Raw genomic sequence first — 19088 nt, 5'->3', positions numbered from 1 at the left:
GTGTGGCTCAGAGGCGGGACCTTGGGACCCGGGGGCCGGACGTCCGTGTGAGGACCGGGCTGCGGGACCCAGTGGTCGTGATCTGTACCCAAGCTGGGGTGGGTCTAGAGGTTCCCCCGGATGCTACGGGGCTGGAATGCCCGTGTGTGTGTAGCCGGGTGGAACGGGTAGCGTGAGCTATAGATACCACACGTGTCAGGTGGAACGTGTAGTGTGAGCTGTAGATACCACACGTGTCAGGTGGAACGTGTAGCGTGAGCTGTAGTGACAACACGTGTTATTGTGACAACCCAAGTGTGAAAAAAGTGTGCTACCCGTCAAGTGGTCTCCCGCCGTAGTTTACTATACTACAACTGGCGTCAGGAGTGAAACAGTCATCCTGCCATGGATACCAGGAAGACTCATCGGACTCACGAGTGTGATCGGGAGGAAAACCACGACGACACGGGCCAGCAGGCATCAGGGGTAGAAGAGGAAGAGACGCCGGCACCACAAGACCCTTCATGGGCGCCCAACGTGCGGCTGGGGGCTGACGCCGGACTCCGCGACGCGCACTCCCGCCTGGCGGAGCTACTACTCGCCGCGGTGTCCATCCTAGCGGAGATCACCACGTCGGGAGGAGCGAGAACGTCGACAGACATTGAAGGGCTCGCGTTGCTGATTCCCGCCAAACTGACTTTGAAATTCCCGCCATTTCTGCTGAGCGGTCATCTTTTGGCGGGAACTGCGAGCAACACGTGGCGGGAGTCCACCAATCCCTGCCGCTTACGTCATCAACGCGCGCTACGGGCCGCCATCAGCCACCCGCCATAGGGGCCGCCATTTTGCAGCTCGACGGTGCGGCGCGGGAGAGTCAGGAGCCAGAGGACGACATCATTTTCCAGCAGCGTCTTCCCGCATTGACAGCCTTCAAGGCGGACGGCGGGGACTGGGGCGCATTCCAAAGAAAATTTCGCGCCCATCAAGAGATGTCGGCCTGGTCCGACGCTACGGCGCTGCGGGCACTGCCTGCCATGTTGGACGACGACGCGCTCGCGGCCTTCAGGTCCGCATCGAGATCGGCCCGCTCCACGCTCAAGGCTGCGCTGGGCCTCATGGCCAAAGTTTACGGACCACCTTCGGCCTGCCGCCACCAATTTTACGACCAACGGAAGGCGGACACGGAGACCGCGCTCGCCTACCGCACGGCGTTGTTGGCCCTCGCCGATGCCGCGTTCCCTCGTATGGACGAGGAGGGGCAGGACGCTATGGTTTTGGAACAACTGCTCAAGTTGGCACAGGACCTGGGGGTCCCCATCAACACAGCCGACGAAGTGGATATATGTTTATTGCGTGTTGCAACGAGTATTCAGGCGCACGAGGTCCTGCAGCGGAAACAGGTGGTCGTCTGCACTGCTGCCGGGGTCTCAGCTCCGGGCCCTGTGGTCACCGAGCCCCAGGTCGTTCGCCCACGGGAGGAGGCGTTCGCGGCTGCACGACCGGGGGATTGGAGGTCGGGGGGTCGGTCGCCTCTGCGATCGACCCGCAAGCTGGAGAAACCGAGACCTCCGACGTCCCTCATCACGTGCTACAACTGCGGCCTTCGGGGCCACGTGGCATCCGGGTGCCGCGCTCCACGTCAGCGCGCCACGGGACCTCGGCTGGACGACGACCACGGCCCCAAGTCGTCCCAACTACCCCCGGCAAGTCGCGGCACTTCACATGCTCGGCCTACATACACGACACACATGGGCCGTCGCTTTGCGGCGGAGGATGTTCGATTGGGGGTCGGGGAATCGGTTCGGAGAGGGGGGTTCGTACGGGGCCGGGGGGACATTGAATGGTCCGAGTTGGGCCACAGAATTGTGGCCGCGGCGGCCGGTTCGTCGGTCGTTACGGGATTCATAGACGGGGTCGAGGTCAGGGTGTTGGTGGACACGGGAGCATCGGCCACTATAATTTCAGACCTCATTTATAAAATTCTCCCCGTCCAATGTTGACCTCTGCTTCCGGTGGACGTGCCATTTTACGCGGCAAATGGGGGCTCATTGGGTATTATCGGTCAGATTCGGGCGTCCATTTGCATAGGGGATATTAAATTGGCGGGACCTATTTTCGTCTCCTCTTCCCTAGCGGTTTCTTGTCTGTTGGGCACAGATTTTTTGGCTAAGATGCCCATTAAAATTCTCGTGGATCAACGTTGTATTGAGCTGCCATCGGGTCGCCGTATTTCTTTTTTGTCTAACCCTACTGAAATACGGACGGCGTGCGCGACGATCCAAGCGCTAGCGACACAGACAGTGCACGTGCCCCCGGGTTCGCAGATGTTGATACCCCTCCGGTTGTGGAAGCCATTGGGTGGGGAGACTGCGGGACAGGGCGTGCTTTTGGGTCCATCGAATAGAGCTGTCGGGGGTCTGGATTTGGCGGTGGCTCAAACGTTGGTTCGGGCTGACGGGGACCCGTTCGTTATGGTGTTAAACGCTGGTTCAAGGCCGGCCATTATTCCGCAGGGCACCGTGCTTGCTCACGAAGCACGGGTCCCTGCAGAAGAGCGCCTTGTTGCACATGTTGATCCCGTCCCGGCGCAGAAAATTACATCGGGTGATGACCTTGAATGGGTCGATTTGCTGTGTGCGGACTCAAGTGATTTGTCAAGGGTGCAATTGGGGGCGCTGCGCGCTCTGCTGATCGAATTTTCCGATGTGTTTAGCATTGCACAAATATGATATTGGGTGCACGGACCTGTTGCGCCACCACATTGAAACAGGCGATGCAGCACCAGTCTGGCAGAATCCCTTCCGGCTGAGTCCTGCCGAGAAGGAACACGTTCAATAGGCCGTCAATGACATGCTGACGGCCGACATCATTTCGCCCTCATCCAGTCCGTGGGGCGCACCTATCGTTCTGGTTAAAAAGCAAGATGGCTCCTTGCGATTTTGCATGGATTTCCATCGCCTGAATAAAATCTCCGTGGCCGACGCGTATCCGCTCCCCAGGATGGACGAGTCCCTGGACGCATTGTCCGGGGCGCGGTATTTTTCTACACTTGACTTACTGTCGGGATTTTGGCAGCTGCCACTCGACGATGAGTCTAAACCTAAGATGGCATTCCGGACCCCAGGGGGCCTGTTCCAGTTTAATCGGTTGCCCATTGGACTCCACTCTGCTCCCGCGACGTTTCAGCGCCTTATGGAATTGGTTTTGTCGGGTTTGCAATGGGATACTTGCTTAATTTATCTTGACGATGTCATTGTTTTCAGTAAAACCTTTGAGGAACACCTCCAGCGATTAAGAGGGGTGTTCTTGCGGATGCGTTCAGCTAAGTTAAAGTTTAAACCGGCGAAATGCCACCTTCTGCGGAAATCCGTAAGGTACTTGGGCCACATTGTCGATTCTTCGGGGATCTCCACCGATCCCGCGAAGACAAACTGTGTCAGTTCATGGCCAATGCCCACGTCGGTATCAGAGGTCCGCAGCTTCATTGGTTTTGTGTCATACTACCGCCGATTCGTGGAGCATTTCGCCACCATTGCCAAACCCTTGCACGCTCTAACAGCCAAAGGAGTCAGGTTTCAATGGGGGCCAGAGGAGGAGGCCGCGATCTGCTCCCTTCGGGACGCCTTGGTGGGTGCCCCGCCCTTACATTACCCTGACTTTACGAGTCCCTTCTTGCTGGATACTGATGCTAGTAACTCGGGCATTGGGGGGGTGCTCTCACAGGTCGTTGGGGGAGTTGAACGGGTGGTCGCCTATGGTAGCTGGGTTTTGTCGCCTGCGGAACAGCGCTACTGCGTCACCCGTCGCGAGCTGCTGGCTATTGTTTTTTTTGTGCAGCAATTTCGACCTTATCTCTATGGCCGTCATTTTACGGTCCGGACGGACCACGCGGCACTTCAGTATTCATTGAGGGTCGCCCAGCCCTCAGGCCAATTGTCACGGTGGTTGGAAGTCCTCCAGGACTATCAATTTACGACCACTTACCGTAAGGGGTTGCGCCACACCAACGCGGATGCCCTGTCGTGGTTGTCGCCTAGTCCTGAATGTGCGTGCTTGATGGGGTCGGCGCGCTGTAAACCGCCAGGTGCTGTGCCCGAGAGTGAGTTGGTCGCGGCCACGAATGCGCCGATGGTTGACGTTCCCGCTACCCCTGCGGGCGGGGACTCGCTACTCTCACTGTCTCTCGTTGAGTGGGGCCGACTCCAGATGGCTGACAGCTCCCTGCTCGCGTTGCGTCGTAGGGCGGGGGGTCCCGAGGAGGGTCGAACACGGGCTGGCTCCTGGCTGCTTAAGCAGGGCCTGCTAATGAGGTGGGACAATATGTCCCGGCGGCACGCACTCGTCGTGCCTTCGGCTATACGGGGCAAAGTTGTTCTGGCTGCACACGAACGCCTCTTACATCTCGGGGTAAACAAAACGCTTGCTCTGCTCCAGCGGGACTATTATTGGCCGGGGATGGGGAGCGATGTGGTCAATATACTGAAGGGGTGTGTGGATTGCGCCAAACGGAAACCACCGCCCGTTGCGCCAAATCCACCGCTGCAGTCTATTCAGGTCTCGCGCACCAACGAGCTCGTTGCGCTGGATATTTTGGGGCCTTTTCCTGTCACGCCTAGGGGTAACAAGTACTTGTTGGTTGGTGTGGAATACTTTACCCGATGGCCTATGGCGTGGCCACTCGCCAACCAGTCAGCGGCGGCCATCGCGGATGCTTTTGTCCAAGGCTACGTCTTGGACAAGGGGGCTCCCGAACGCTTGCTGACCGACCAGGGAAAGAATTTTTCGAGTAAATTGCTGCAGGAGGTGTGCGACCTTTTGGGTACTAAAAAGGTGTGTACCTCCCCGTACCACCCACAGACTGACGGGATGGTGGAGCGACTCCACAGGACTTTAACCTCCATGTTGTGCCAGCAGGTGTGCGAGGCACAGGTTGACTGGGACTTGCAGGTCCCGGGGGTCCTCGCCGCGTATAGAATGGCCCCCCACGCAGCTACGGGGTTTTCCCCATTTTATCTGATGTATGGTCGGGAGGCCGATCCGCCCATGGAGACTCAGCTGGGACTTTCTGTGCCACGGCCTAATTCCAAATTGGCCGACCTTATTAAATTTAACATTGCTAAACTCGCCGAGGCACGGGAGGCCGCACGGCTTAATTCGAAATCTCGGCAAGTCGCCAACGAGCGCTTGCGTGCACGGAAGGTGTCCGTGCACGATTGGAAACCGGGCGATAGGGCCTGGCTGCACTGCCCTCATGCACCTTTGGCTACGTCACCTAAATTGTTGAGGCCATGGCGGGGACCCGTGGAGGTCGTGCGGGTTGCACGCCCCCAGTGTGTTCAGATAAAATGGGGAAAGCGCCGGTGGTACGTTCACCCCTCCCGGCTAAAACCGTTCTCGCCACCATATGGCCTTCCTTTGTGTCGTGATGACCGAGCAGGTGATGTGACCGACGACCCGGGGAGGGAGATTTCTTCACCTGATCCTCACATGTTTTCGCCTTATCCGCTCCCAGGTGTCCGGGAACTGACGGCTGCCGACCACCGGCGACCAGATCCCCGGGGCACGGCCGGTTCTTCCAGGCCTGAACCGTGCCTTCCTGGGCTGCCGGTACCACTGGACGGTCGACAGCTTCTCGTCCCGTACGACGGACCGGCCAGTCGGACTCGCGCTAGGTCGCGCAACTTTTCCTGACCGAATAAATCGGATGGGGATGCGGGCCGACGCGGCCGGAGCGTCTCGTCCCTACGTTCCCCTTTCGCTCGACCGCTTTATCACCCGTTCAAGGAGCGTGTGGAAGGGGGATCGGTAGTCAAGGAGACACTGGACACGTTTTTTTTCGGAATAACTTTATTGTGTTGCTCGTCGGTTTGTACATAGGTTGTGTTGTGTTGTTGTGTTGTGTTGTTGTGTTGTGTTGTTGTGTTGCGTTGTTGTTGTGTTACGGGGCACACGTCTGGAGTGGGGGTATTTTTTTGTTGGTTTGTTGTTGTTGGCAGCCGGGCCGGCTGCGAGCTATGTGGGGGGGGGGGGGGGGTGATGTAGTGGTGATACGCGCTGGTGGTAGGGATCGTGGGGTAGCGCGTGGTGATTGGCTGTGTGTTGGTGACGCGCGCTGACGGTGAGGGATCGTAGGTCAGCGCGGGGTCATGGGTTATGTGATGGTGATTGGCTGTGTGTTGGTGACGCGCGCTGACAGTGATGGATCGTGTGGCAGCGCGTGGTGATTGGTTATGTGCGCTGACACAAGAAGGGATCGAGTGGCAGCGCGTGATGATTGGTCGGCTAGGGTGGGTGCTCACATCGCGGTCCGCATAGGCTCCGTCTCCTTGGAGCGGAGGGCTATATAAGGCGGTGCGCGCGGGCGCTCGGGGAGAAGTTGGTGACCAGTGAAGACGGAAGACGGAGGAGGAAGAGATTGGGCCCTGAGACACCTAGTCCCACTGTCCTTGTAAGGACCGGGTCCCTGTGTGGCTCAGAGGCGGGACCTTGGGACCCGGGGGCCGGACGTCCGTGTGAGGACCGGGCCGCGGGACCCAGTGGTCGTGATCCGTACCCAAGCTGGGGTGGGTCTAGAGGTTCCCCCGGATGCTACGGGGCTGGAATGCCCGTGTGTGTGTAGCCGGGTGGAACGGGTAGCGTGAGCTGTAGATACCACATGTGTCAGGTGGAACGTGTAGTGTGAGCTGTAGATACCACACGTGTCAGGTGGAACGTGTAGCGTGAGTTGTAGTGACAACGCGTGTTATTGTGACAACCCAAGTGTGAATAAAGTGTGCTACCCGTCAAGTGGTCTCCCGCCGTAGTTTACTATACTACATAAGCAAGAACACTTCCTCATCACAAGTGATTCAAGCGAAACAATACCCACCATTTTTGGACAACCTAGTTGTCATTTAGACGGATGCATGATCCTAGAAGGAGGGAATTCCAATATTTACTCAGAAACATCCGTGAAGAATATTCATAACCAAGATGCATTTGATCAAGGAAATCCAGTGATTCTTACTCATGTTTAATTGAGGGTATTGCTGAATCGTATCGCCAAATTGAATAGAAATTATACTGCTGGTGTCATGCATGGTATGAAGCGTACATTTGGACTTCGTGCAGCGCTGGTCTATGCCCTGTGTCAGACAATGGTTCACGGAAAAAGATATCACAGAACTGATTCACGTAACATGATCAAGTTACTTCATATCCACACCAGGGGGGCCGCACTATCTGACCTGCCCTACAACAGGAAGACAATTGGTTGTATAACAGTCATCGCAGTATTATTAATTTTCATTTTACATGTTTTATGCCGACCCCTTGCATACCAACGTGATTTTTTGCATTGTGTTTCCCTCCATACAAAATATGTAATGCTCTCAATCACTCTTTGTGTGTGACTTTTTTTTTCTCATATTTATATTTCACCAAACATTCCTGCCTTGTTCCATTATCGAATATTTCTCAATTCAATTGCGATAGCTAAGTTTCATTGAAATCACAAAACAGAAAATGTTGTTAATTCACAAAAGAGCATCATGCTGTCAGAAGTGGGATTCGAACCCACGCCTCCAGGGGAGACTGCGACCTGAACGCAGCGCCTTAGACCGCTCGGCCATCCTGACTGTGGCATGGTGTCACTAGAGGCTAATTTTAATCCATTCTCAGCAATCGATCCACGTGGTTCATGTGAAATAAACATTCCAATTATTTATCTAAGAAAGAACACTTCCTCATCACAAGTGATTCAAGCGAAACAATACCCACCATTTTTGGACAACCTAGTTGTCATTTAGACGGATGCATGATATTAGAAGGAGGGAATTCCAATATTTACTCAGAAACATCCGTGAAGAATATTCAAAACCAAGATGCATTTGATCAAGGAAATCCAGTGATTCTTACTCATGTTTAATTGAGGGTATTGCTGAATCTTATCGCCAAATTGAATCGAAATTATACTGCTGGTGTCATGCATGGTATGAAGCGTACATTTGGACTTCGTGTAGCGCTGGTCTATGCCCTTTGTGAGACAATGGTTCACGGAAAAATATATCACAGAACTGATTCACGTAACATCATCAAGTTACTTCATATCCACACCAGGCGGGCCGCACTATCCGACCTGCCCTACAACAGGAAGACAATTGGTTGTATAACAGTCATAGCAGTGTTATTCATTTTCATTTTACATGTTTTATGCCGACCCCTTGCATACCAACGTGATTTTTTGCATTGTGTTTCCCTCCATACAAAATATGTAATGCTCTCAATCACTCTTTGTGTGTGACTTTTGTTTTTCTCATATTTATATTCACCAAACTTTCCTGCCTTGTTCCATTATCGAATATTTCTGATTTCTATTGCGATAGCTAAGCTTCATTGAAATCACAAAACAGAAAATTGTTGTTAATTCACAAAAGAGCATCATGCTGTCAGAAGTGGGATTCGAACCCACACCTCCAGGGGAGACTGCGACCTGAACGCAGCGCCTTAGACCGCTCGGCCATCCTGACTGTGGCATGGTGCCAATAGAGGCTAATTTTAATCCATTCTCAGCAATCGATCCACGTGGTTCATGTGAAATAAACATTCCAATTATTTATCTAAGTGTAATGTAGTAACTCGGCGGGAGACGACTTCACGGGTAACACACTCTTTATTTTACCAAACTCGTTCACAGGTGACTAACACCCACTCAGCTACTCGGGTGACTAACACCCACTTAGCTACTCGGTGACTAACACCCACTTGGTTACTCGGATGACTAACACCCACTTAGCTACTCGGTGACTAACACCCTCTTAGCTACCCTGGCGACTAACGCCCTCTTAGCTACCCTGGCGACTAACGCCCACTGAGCTATTCTGGCGACTAACGCCCACTGAGCTACTCGGGTGACTAACACCCTCTTAGCTACCCTGGCGACTAACGCCCTCTTAGCTACCCTGGCGACTAACGCCCACTGAGCTATTCTGGCGACTAACGCCCACTGAGCTACTCGGGTGACTAACACCCTCTTAGCTACCCTGGCGACTAACGCCCTCTTAGCTACCCTGGCGACTAACGCCCACTGAGCTATTCTGGCGACTAACGCCCACTGAGCTACTCGGGTGACAAACACCCACTTAGTATCTCGGGTGACAAACACCCACTTAGTATCTCGGGTGACAAACACCCACTTAGCTACCCTGGCGACTAACGCCCACTGAGCTACTCGGGTGACCAACACCCACTTAGCTACTCGGCGACTAACACCCACTGAGCTACTCGGGTGACCAACACCCACTTAGCTACCCTGGCGACTAACGCCCACTGAGCTACTCGGGACACTCCCTGCCCGGGGTGTCCGTCTTGACTGTGGGTCCCCAGCCCGACCCACGTGGGCGTCGGACCCCGGGTCCCACAGTCTCGCCTCCGAGCCACACAGGGCCCCGGTCCCCACAAGGACGGCGGGACTAGGGGTCTCGGGGCACTAGGTCTTCAGCTCCGTCTTCTGGTCTTCAACTGGGTAACTCTCCCCGAGTGCTCTCGCGCGTCCCCCTTTATACCCCACCTGCGGACGTCGCTGCAAGCACCCATCCTATTCGACCAATCACTGGGCGCTGGCTACGATCCTGTTTTCCCACATCTCAGCGTGCCTCAGCACCCACGCCGCGCCGCCCCGTCATCTGTCACTCCCGGCGCGCGCGTCCACACCACGCCCACAACGCGTGCCCAACCCCGCACCCCGCGCCGCCCCGTGATCCATCACTGTCACAGTCGGCGCACGTCAACACCACCACTACATCACCCCCTACCACATAGCTCGCAGCCGACCCGGCTGCTATAAAAATATACAAACCCCCCTGTGTGCCCCGTAACACAACACAACAACAAGAACAACAACTAACGTAACAACACAACACAACGCGAACACTACCATCCGCAACCATCAACCAATGCCACCGCGACAACAGAACAATATATACAATCCGGCGAGTGACAATAGCAATGTGTATGCAGAAAGAAAAATAAATGGAATTATTTTTTTTATTTTTTTTTCTCTCTCGACTCGTGCAGCGTCCCATTCTTTCCGAGCGTCCCTACAACGGGACATTACCCCGGCAGAGGGGAACACCGGGCGAGCTCGGTGTCGAAAAAAAATGTCTTCATGAAAATTGTTGTGCCCTAGCCCGAGTCCGCCTTGCCGGTCCGTCGTACGGCACCAGACGCGGTTGAACGTCCGGTGGTGCCGGCAGTTCAGGAAGACATTGGCCAGGCATCGAGGACCCGTGCGTGCCGCGGGGTTCAGGTTCCCGACGGTCAGCAGCCGTCAAGCCCGAGGCACCTGGGGGTGGGTCAGGTGGAGACACGTGAGGAGCAGCCTGCGACACCTCCCTCCCCAAGTCGACGGTCACATCACACGCCCGGTCGTTACGGCACAGAACGGGGTCACACGGTGCCGCATAGGGCTTCAGTCGGGAGGGGTGCACGTACCAACGGCGTTTTTCCCATTTAATCTGTATACTCTGGGGTCGTGCAACCCGCACAATTTCCACCGGTCCCCTCCAAGGTCTCAACAATTTGGGGGACGTAGCCAACGGTGCATGTGGACAATGCAGCCAGGCCTTATCGCCTGGTTTCCAATCATGCGTATGCACCCTCCGCCCATGCAATCTCTCGTTCGCGATTTGCCGAGACCGCGAATTCAACCTCGCCGCCTCCCGCGCTTCAGTCAATTTGGCGATATTAAATTTGATGTGGTCTGCCAATTTTGATTTTGCACGTGGCTGGGAAATCCCCAGTTGGACGTCCATGGCCGGATCGGCCTCCCGCCCATACATAAGAAAAAATGGGGAAAACCCCATCGCCGCATGAGGGGCCATTCGATAGGCCGCGAGTACCCCCGGCACCTGTAAGTCCCAATCAACCTGATCGTCGCAGACCTGTTGGCACAGCATAGACGTAATCGTCCTGTTCAGACGCTCAACCATCCCGTCAGTCTGCGGGTGGTAGGGGGAAGTACGCACTTTCTTTGTACCCAACAGGTCGCACACCTCGCGCAACAAAACGCTCGAAAAATTCTTTCCTTGATCCATCAGCAAGCGTTCGGGGGCGCCCTTGTCCAAAACATAACCCTGGACGAAGGCGTCCGCCACCGCTGCAGCCGACTGGTTGGCGAGTGGCCATGCCATGGGCCATCGGGTGAAGTATTCTACGCCAACCAGCAGGAACCTATTTTCCCTCGGTGTAGCAGGAAAGGGCCCCAAGATGTCCAATGCAACCAATTCGTTTGTGCGCGAAACTTGAATGGATTGCAGCGGTGGATTAGCTGCCAATGGTGGCGGTTTTCTTTTGGCGCACCCTACGCATCCCTTAAGAATGTTCGCCACGTCGTTACCCATCCCCGGCCAATAATAGTCTCGCTGGATTAGGGCGAGCGTTTTGTGAAAACCCAGATGCATGAGCCGTTCATGAGCTGCCAGAACGACCCTACCCCGCATAGCAACAGGCACAACGAGCACGTGACGCCGGGACATGTTGTCCCACTTCATCAAAAGGCCCTGTCTGCACACCCAGGAACCGACCCGCGCATCCCCTACCTCGGAAGCGCCAACTTTTCGACGTAGCGTAAGTAGGGAGCTGTCGGACATTTGGAGACGGCCCCACTCAATGAGGGGCAACGACAACAGCGAATCCCTCCCCGTGGGAGCGTCGACTCCCAATTGCACTTTGGACAAGTTAGCAGAACCGGCACACAACGAGTCCAACCACTCTGTCCCCTCGTCACTTGGAGGATGCGACTCGACAGTGAAATCTGCTTGAGCCACGAGCCGTTCCTCAACGGGTAGCGGCGCGGCGTGAGCCAGCACCGTTCCCTGCGCAATTACGGCCGGCCGCGAGCCCGTATTCAGGACCATTACGAACGGCTCACTGTCCCCTCTCACCTTGGTTTGAGCAACCGCTAAGTCGAGGCCCCTTCTGGCCCTGTTAGACGGCCCCAACAGCACCCCCTGTGCCTCCGCACCCACCTCGAGTGGTTTCCTCAACCGAAGGGGTACCAACATTTGCGATCCCGGGGGCACCCGTACAGTCTGAGTTGCCAGCGCCTGCACCGTCGCACAAACCGTGCGTATTTTGGTAGGGCTCGTCAAGAACGCAACCCGCCGACCTGACGGAAGCTCAATGCAGGCCTGATCTATGAGAATTTTGATGGGCATTTTGGACAAAAAGTCCGTACCTAGCAAACAGGGAACGGCCAGCGATGATGATACAAAAATAGGGCCTGCCAATTTGATGTCACCAATGCAAATAGTCGCCCGAATCTGGCCGATGATCCCCAGGGATCCCCCATTCGCCGCATAAAATGGCACGTCCACTGGCAGAAGGGGTCTACTTTGGACGGGAAGAATGTTATAAATAAGGTCCGAAATGATAGTGGCCGACGCACCCGTGTCCACAAGCACCCGGACCTCAACCCCGTCATTAAACCCCGTTACCACGGACGACCCGGCCGACGCAGCCACTATCCTGTGGGCCAATTCGGACCATTCGACTGCTTGCGGGCCGTGTACGGACCCCCCTCGCCGAAATGAACCCCCGGCACCCAGCCGCGAACCCCCCACCGCCAAGCGGCGACCCGAATGTGCCGTGTTTGTGGACCGAGCGTGTGAGGTGCCGCGACTTGCCGGGTTTTGTTGGGATGACTTGTGGGCCTGGTCGTCGTCCCGACGTGGTCCTGTGGCGCGCTGACGCGGGGCCCGGCACCCGGCTGCGACGTGACCCCGAAGGCCGCAGTTGTAGCAGACGACGAGGGACGTCGTAGGTTTCGGTTGCTCCAGCTTGCGGGATGAACGTGTGGGCGAACGACCTCCCGTTCTCCACTCCCCCGGACGCGATGCAGCGAAGGCCTGCTCCTGATCCGCAGCTGGCTGAGGTTCGGCGATCGTGGCGGCCAGTGCCGCGTTCCCCGCCCATTTGCAGACGACCCCCGGCTTGCGTTTGAGGACCTCGTACGCGTGAATGCTCGTGGCGATCGCCAGGGAGCAGATATCCATTTCGTCCGCCACATTGATGGGGACCCCCAACTCGTGGGCCAACGCCAGCAGCTGCTCCGTCACCATGGCGTCCTTCCCCTCCTTGTCCATGCGGGGAAAAGCTGCGTCCGCCAAGGCGAGCAGCGCCGTGCGATAGGCGAGCGTCGTTTCTCCAGCCACCTTTCGCCGATCATAGAACTGGTGGCGACAGGTGGAGGGCGGTCCGAACACCTTCGCCATCAGGTGTAGTGCGGCCTGGAGCGTAGAGCGGGACGACCTTGCAGCAGATGTGAAGGCTGCAAGCGCGTCGTCGTCGAGCATCGCTGGCAACGCACGCAGGGCAGTGGTGTCGGACCACCCCGACATCTCCTGATGAGCGAGGAACCTTCGTTGGAAGGCTCCCCAGTCGCCCCCATCCGCCTTGAACGCCGACAGCGCGGGCAATCTTTGCTGGAGGACCCGATCGTCGTCGACGTCGGAGAGATTTTCCCGCGCTCCGCTGTAGTTGTGTAAAATGTCGGCTCGGTCGTCAGGCGCAAAATGGAGAGCTCCGGCGCGCGCTGATGACGTGGGCTGCGCTGAGCGGAGGTCTCCGGCCACGTGGTGTCCGTGCTTCCCGCCAATCGATGGCGGCCCCTCAAAAACGGCGGCAACTTCCAGACTTTTGGCGCGAAGCGCCTTTTGGCGGGATCCCTCCAACCTCGCTTTCTCCACCAACCCCGCAGCCGTTTTTTCGCTCGCCGGAACGGAGATGTCCGCCAAGACAGCGGCGGCGGCGAGTAGCAACTCCGCCAACCTGGAGTGTGCGTCTTGGAGGCTGGTGTCGGAGGCGAGCGGAGCGTCGGCCATCACCGCGAAGTGCTGCATCGGCGGCAACTCCTCGTCCTCTCCTCCCGAGGTTGGTGTCCCCGGTACGCCGTCGTCTTCCCGACCTCGCTCGTGGGTACGGGTAGTCTTCCTCGTGTCCATTCTTCTTGAAGACAGGTTTACTTCTGACGCCAGTTGTAATGTAGTAACTCGGCGGGAGACGACTTCACGGGTAACACACTCTTTATTTTACCAAACTCGTTCACAGGTGACTAACACCCACTCAGCTACTCGGGTGACTAACACCCACTTAGCTACTCGGTGACTAACACCCTCTTAGCTACCCTGGCGACTAACGCCCTCTTAGCTACCCTGGCGACTAACGCCCACTGAGCTATTCTGGCGACTAACGCCCACTGAGCTACTCGGGTGACTAACACCCTCTTAGCTACCCTGGCGACTAACGCCCTCTTAGCTACCCTGGCGACTAACGCCCACTGAGCTATTCTGGCGACTAACGCCCACTGAGCTACTCGGGTGACTAACACCCTCTTAGCTACCCTGGCGACTAACGCCCTCTTAGCTACCCTGGCGACTAACGCCCACTGAGCTATTCTGGCGACTAACGCCCACTGAGCTACTCGGGTGACAAACACCCACTTAGTATCTCGGGTGACAAACACCCACTTAGTATCTCGGGTGACAAACACCCACTTAGCTACCCTGGCGACTAACGCCCACTGAGCTACTCGGGTGACCAACACCCACTTAGCTACTCGGCGACTAACGCCCACTGAGCTACTCGGGTGACCAACACCCACTTAGCTACCCTGGCGACTAACGCCCACTGAGCTACTCGGGACACTCCCTGCCCGGGGTGTCCGTCTTGACTGTGGGTCCCCAGCCCGACCCACGTGGGCGTCGGACCCCGGGTCCCACAGTCTCGCCTCCGAGCCACACAGGGCCCCGGTCCCCACAAGGACGGCGGGACTAGGAGTCTCGGGGCACTAGGTCTTCAGCTCCGTCTTCTGGTCTTCAACTGGGTAACTCTCCCCGAGTGCTCTCGCGCGTCCCACTTTATACCCCACCTGCGGACGTCGCTGCAAGCACCCATCCTATTCGACCAATCACTGGGCGCTGGCTACGATCCTGTTTTCCCACATCTCAGCGTGCCTCAGCACCCACGCCGCGCCGCCCCGTCATCTGTCACTCCCGGCGCGCGCGTCCACACCACGCCCACAACGCGTGCCCAACCCAGCACCCCGCGCCGCCCCGTGATCCATCACTGTCACAGTCGGCGCACGTCAACACCACCACTACATAAGCAAGAACACTTCCTCATCACAAGTGATTCAAGCGAAACAATACCCACCATTTTTGGACAACCAAGTTGTCATTTAGACGGATGCATGATCCTAGAAGGAGGGAATTCCAATATTTACTCAGAAACATCCGTGAAGAATGTTCATCTCCAAGATGCATTTGATCAAGGAAATCCAGTGATTCTAACTCATGTTTAATTGAGGATATTGCTGAATCTTATCGCCAAATTTAATCGAAATTATACTGCTGGTGTCATGCATGGTATGAAGCGTAGATTTGGACGACGTGCAGCGCTAGTCTATGCCCTTTGTGAGACAATGGTTCACGGAAAAAGATATCACAGAACTGATTCACGTAATATCATCAAGTTACTTCATATCCACACCAGGGGGGGCGCACTATCTGACCTGCCCGACAACAGGAAGACAATTGGTTGTATAACAGTCATAGCAGTATTATTACTTTTCATTTTACATGTTTTTATGCCGACCCCTTGCATACCTACGTGATTTTTTGCATTGTGTTTCCCTCCATACAAAATATGTAATGCTCTCAATCACTCTTTGTGTGTGACTTTTGTTTTTCTCATATTTATATCCACCAAACTGTCCTGCCTTGTTCCATTATCGAATATTTCTCAATTCTATTGCGATAGCTAAGCTTCATTGAAATCACAAAACAGAAAATTGTTGTTAATTCAAAAAAGAGCATCATGCTGTCAGAAGTAGGATTCGAACCCACGCCTACAGGGGAGACTGCGACCTGAACGCAGCGCCTTAGACCACTCGGCCATCCTGACTGTGGCATGGCGTCACTAGAGGCTAATTTTAATCCATTCTCAGCAATCGATCCACGTGGTTCATGTGAAATAAACATTCCAATTATTTATCTAAGCAAGAACACTTCCTCATCACAAGTGATTCAAGCGAAACAATACCCACCATTTTTGGACAACCAAGTTGTCATTTAGACGGATGCATGATCCTAGAAGGAGGGAATTCCAATATTTACTCAGAAACATCCGTGAAGAATATTCATAACCAAGATGCATTTGATCAAGGAAATCCAGTGATTCTTACTCATGTTTAATTGAGGGTATTGCTGAATCGTATCGCCAAATTGAATCGAAATTATACTGCTGGTGTCATGCATGGTATGAAGCGTACATTTGGACTTCGTGCAGCGCTGGTCTATGCCGTTGGTGAGACAATGGTTCACGGAAAAAGATATCACAGAACTGATTCACGTAACATCATCAAGTTATTCATATCCACACCAGGGGGGCCGCACTATCTGACCTGCCCGACAACAGGAAGACAATTGGTTGTATAACAGTCATAGCAGTATTATTACTTTTCATTTTACATGTTTTTATGCCGACCCCTTGCATACCAACGTGATTTTTTGCATTGTGTTTCCCTCCATACAAAATATGTAATGCTCTCAATCACTCTTTGTGTGTGACTTTTGTTTTTCTCATATTTATATCCACCAAACTTTCCTGCCTTGTTCCATTATCGAATATTTCTCAATTCTATTGCGATAGCTAAGTTTCATTGAAATCACAAAACAGAAAATGTTGTTAATTCACAAAAGAGCATCATGCTGTCAGAAGTGGGATTCGAACCCACGCCTCCAGGGGAGACTGCGACCTGAACGCAGCGCCGTAGACCTCTCGGTCATCCTGACTGTGGCATGGTGTCTCTAGAGGCTAATTTTAATCCATTCTCAGCAATCGATCCACGTGGTTCATGTGAAATAAACATTCCAATTATTTATCTAAGCAAGAACACTTCCTCATCACAAGTGATTCAAGCGAAACAATACCCACCATTTTTGGACAACCAAGTTGTCATTTAGACGGATGCATGATCCTAGAAGGAGGGAATTCCAATATTTACTCAGAAACATCCGTGAAGAATATTCATAACCAAGATGCATTTGATCAAGGAAATCTAGTGATTCTTACTCATGTTTAATTGAGGATATTGCTGAATCTTATCGCCAAATTGAATCGAAATTATACTGCTGGTGTCATGCATGGTATGAAGCGTACATTTGGACTTCGAGCAGCGCTGGTCTATGCCCTTTGTGAGACAATGGTTGACGGAAAAAGATATCACAGAACTGAATCACGTAACATCATCAAGTTATTCATATCCACACCAGGGGGGCCGCACAATCTGACCTGCCCTACAACAGGAAGACAATTGGTTGTATAACAGTCATAGCAGTATTATTAATTTTCATTTTACATGTTTTTATGCCGACCCCTTGCATACCAACGTGATTTTTTGCATTGTTTCCCTCCATACAAAATATGTAATGCTCTCAATCACTCTTTGTGTGTGACTTTTGTTTTTCTCATATTTATATCCACCAAACTTTCTTTCCTTGTTCCATTATCGAATATTTCTCAATTCTATTGCGATAGCTAAGTTTAATTGAAATCACAAAACATAAAATTGTTGTTAATTCACAAAACAGCATCATGCTGTCAGAAGTGTGATTCGAACCCACGCCTCGATGGGAGACTGCGACCTGAACGCAGCGCCTTAGACCACTCGGCCATCCTGACTGTGGCATGGTGTCACTAGAGGCTAAATTTAATCCATTCTCAGCAATCGATCCACGTGGTTCATGTGAAATAAACATTCCAATTATTTATCTAAGCAAGAACACTTCCTCATCACAAGTGATTCAAGCGAAACAATACCCACCATTTTTGGACAACCTAGTTGTCATTTAGACGGATGCATGATCCTAGAAGGAGGGAATTCCAATATTTACTCAGAAACATCCGTGAAGAATATTCATAACCAAGATGCATTTGATCAAGGAAATCCAGTGATTCTTACTCATGTTTAATTGAGGGTATTGCTGAATCGTATCGCCAAATTGAATCGAAATTATACTGCTGGTGTCATGCATGGTATGAAGCGTACATTTGGACTTCGTGCAGCGCTGGTCTATGCCCTTGGTGAGACAATGGTTCACGGAAGAAGATATCACAGAACTGATTCACGTAACAACATCAAGTTATTCATATCCACACCAGGGGGGCCGCACTATCTGACCTGCCCGACAACAGGAAGACAATTGGTTGTATAACAGTCATAGCAGTATTATTACTTTTCATTTTACATGTTTTTATGCCGACCCCTTGCATACCAACGTGATTTTTTGCATTGTGTTTCCCTCCATACAAAATATGTAATGCTCTCAATCACTCTTTGTGTGTGACTTTTGTTTTTCTCATATTTATATCCACCAAACTTTCCTGCCTTGTTCCATTATCGAATATTTCTCAATTCTATGGCGATAGCTAAGCTTCATTGAAATCACAAAACATAAAATTGTTGTTAATTCACAAAAGAGCATCATGCTCTCAGAAGTGTGATTCGAACCCACGCCTCGATGGGAGACTGCGACCTGAACGCAGCGCCTTAGACCACTCGGCCATCCTGATTGTGGCATGGTGTCTCTAGAGGCTAATTTTAATCCATTCTCAGCAATCGATCCACGTGGTTCATGTGAAATAAACATTCCAATTATTTATCTAAGCAAGAACACTTCCTCATCACAAGTGATTCAAGCGAAACAATACCCACCATTTTTGGACAACCAAGTTGTCATTTAGACGGATGCATGATCCTAGAAGGAGGGAATTCCAATATTTACTCAGAAACATCCGTGAAGAATATTCATAACCAAGATGCATTTGATTCAGGAAATCCAGTGATTCTTACGCATGTTTAATTGAGGATATTGCTAAATCTTATCGCCAAATTGAATCGAAATTATACTGCTGGTGTCATGCATGGCATGAAGCGTACATTTGGACTTCGTGCAGCGCTGGTCTATGCCCTTTGTGCGACAATGGTTGACGGAAAAAGATATCACAGAACTGAATCACGTAACATCATCAAGTTATTCATATCCACACCAGGGGGGCCGCACAATCTGACC

At 53.1% G+C, this 19088-nt stretch overlaps 2 non-coding genes across 2 annotated transcripts; both read right to left on the bottom strand.

The window, feature by feature from the left end:
- Positions 1-7512: 7512 nt before the first annotated feature.
- On the bottom strand, positions 7513-7595 carry TRNAL-CAG (transfer RNA leucine (anticodon CAG)). Its single transcript has one exon. It is a non-coding gene; the product is annotated as a tRNA-Leu (tRNA).
- An 808-nt stretch (positions 7596-8403) lies between these two features.
- TRNAL-CAG (transfer RNA leucine (anticodon CAG)) lies at positions 8404-8486 on the bottom strand. The gene has a single exon. It is a non-coding gene; the product is annotated as a tRNA-Leu (tRNA).
- Between the last annotated feature and the right edge of the window lie 10602 nt (positions 8487-19088).

Source organism: Lampetra planeri, chromosome 24, assembly GCF_965212315.1.
Source record: "Lampetra planeri chromosome 24, kcLamPlan1.2.h2, whole genome shotgun sequence".
Taxonomy (NCBI): domain Eukaryota; kingdom Metazoa; phylum Chordata; class Hyperoartia; order Petromyzontiformes; family Petromyzontidae; genus Lampetra; species Lampetra planeri.
This window is presented reverse-complemented; position numbering and strand designations above follow the sequence as displayed.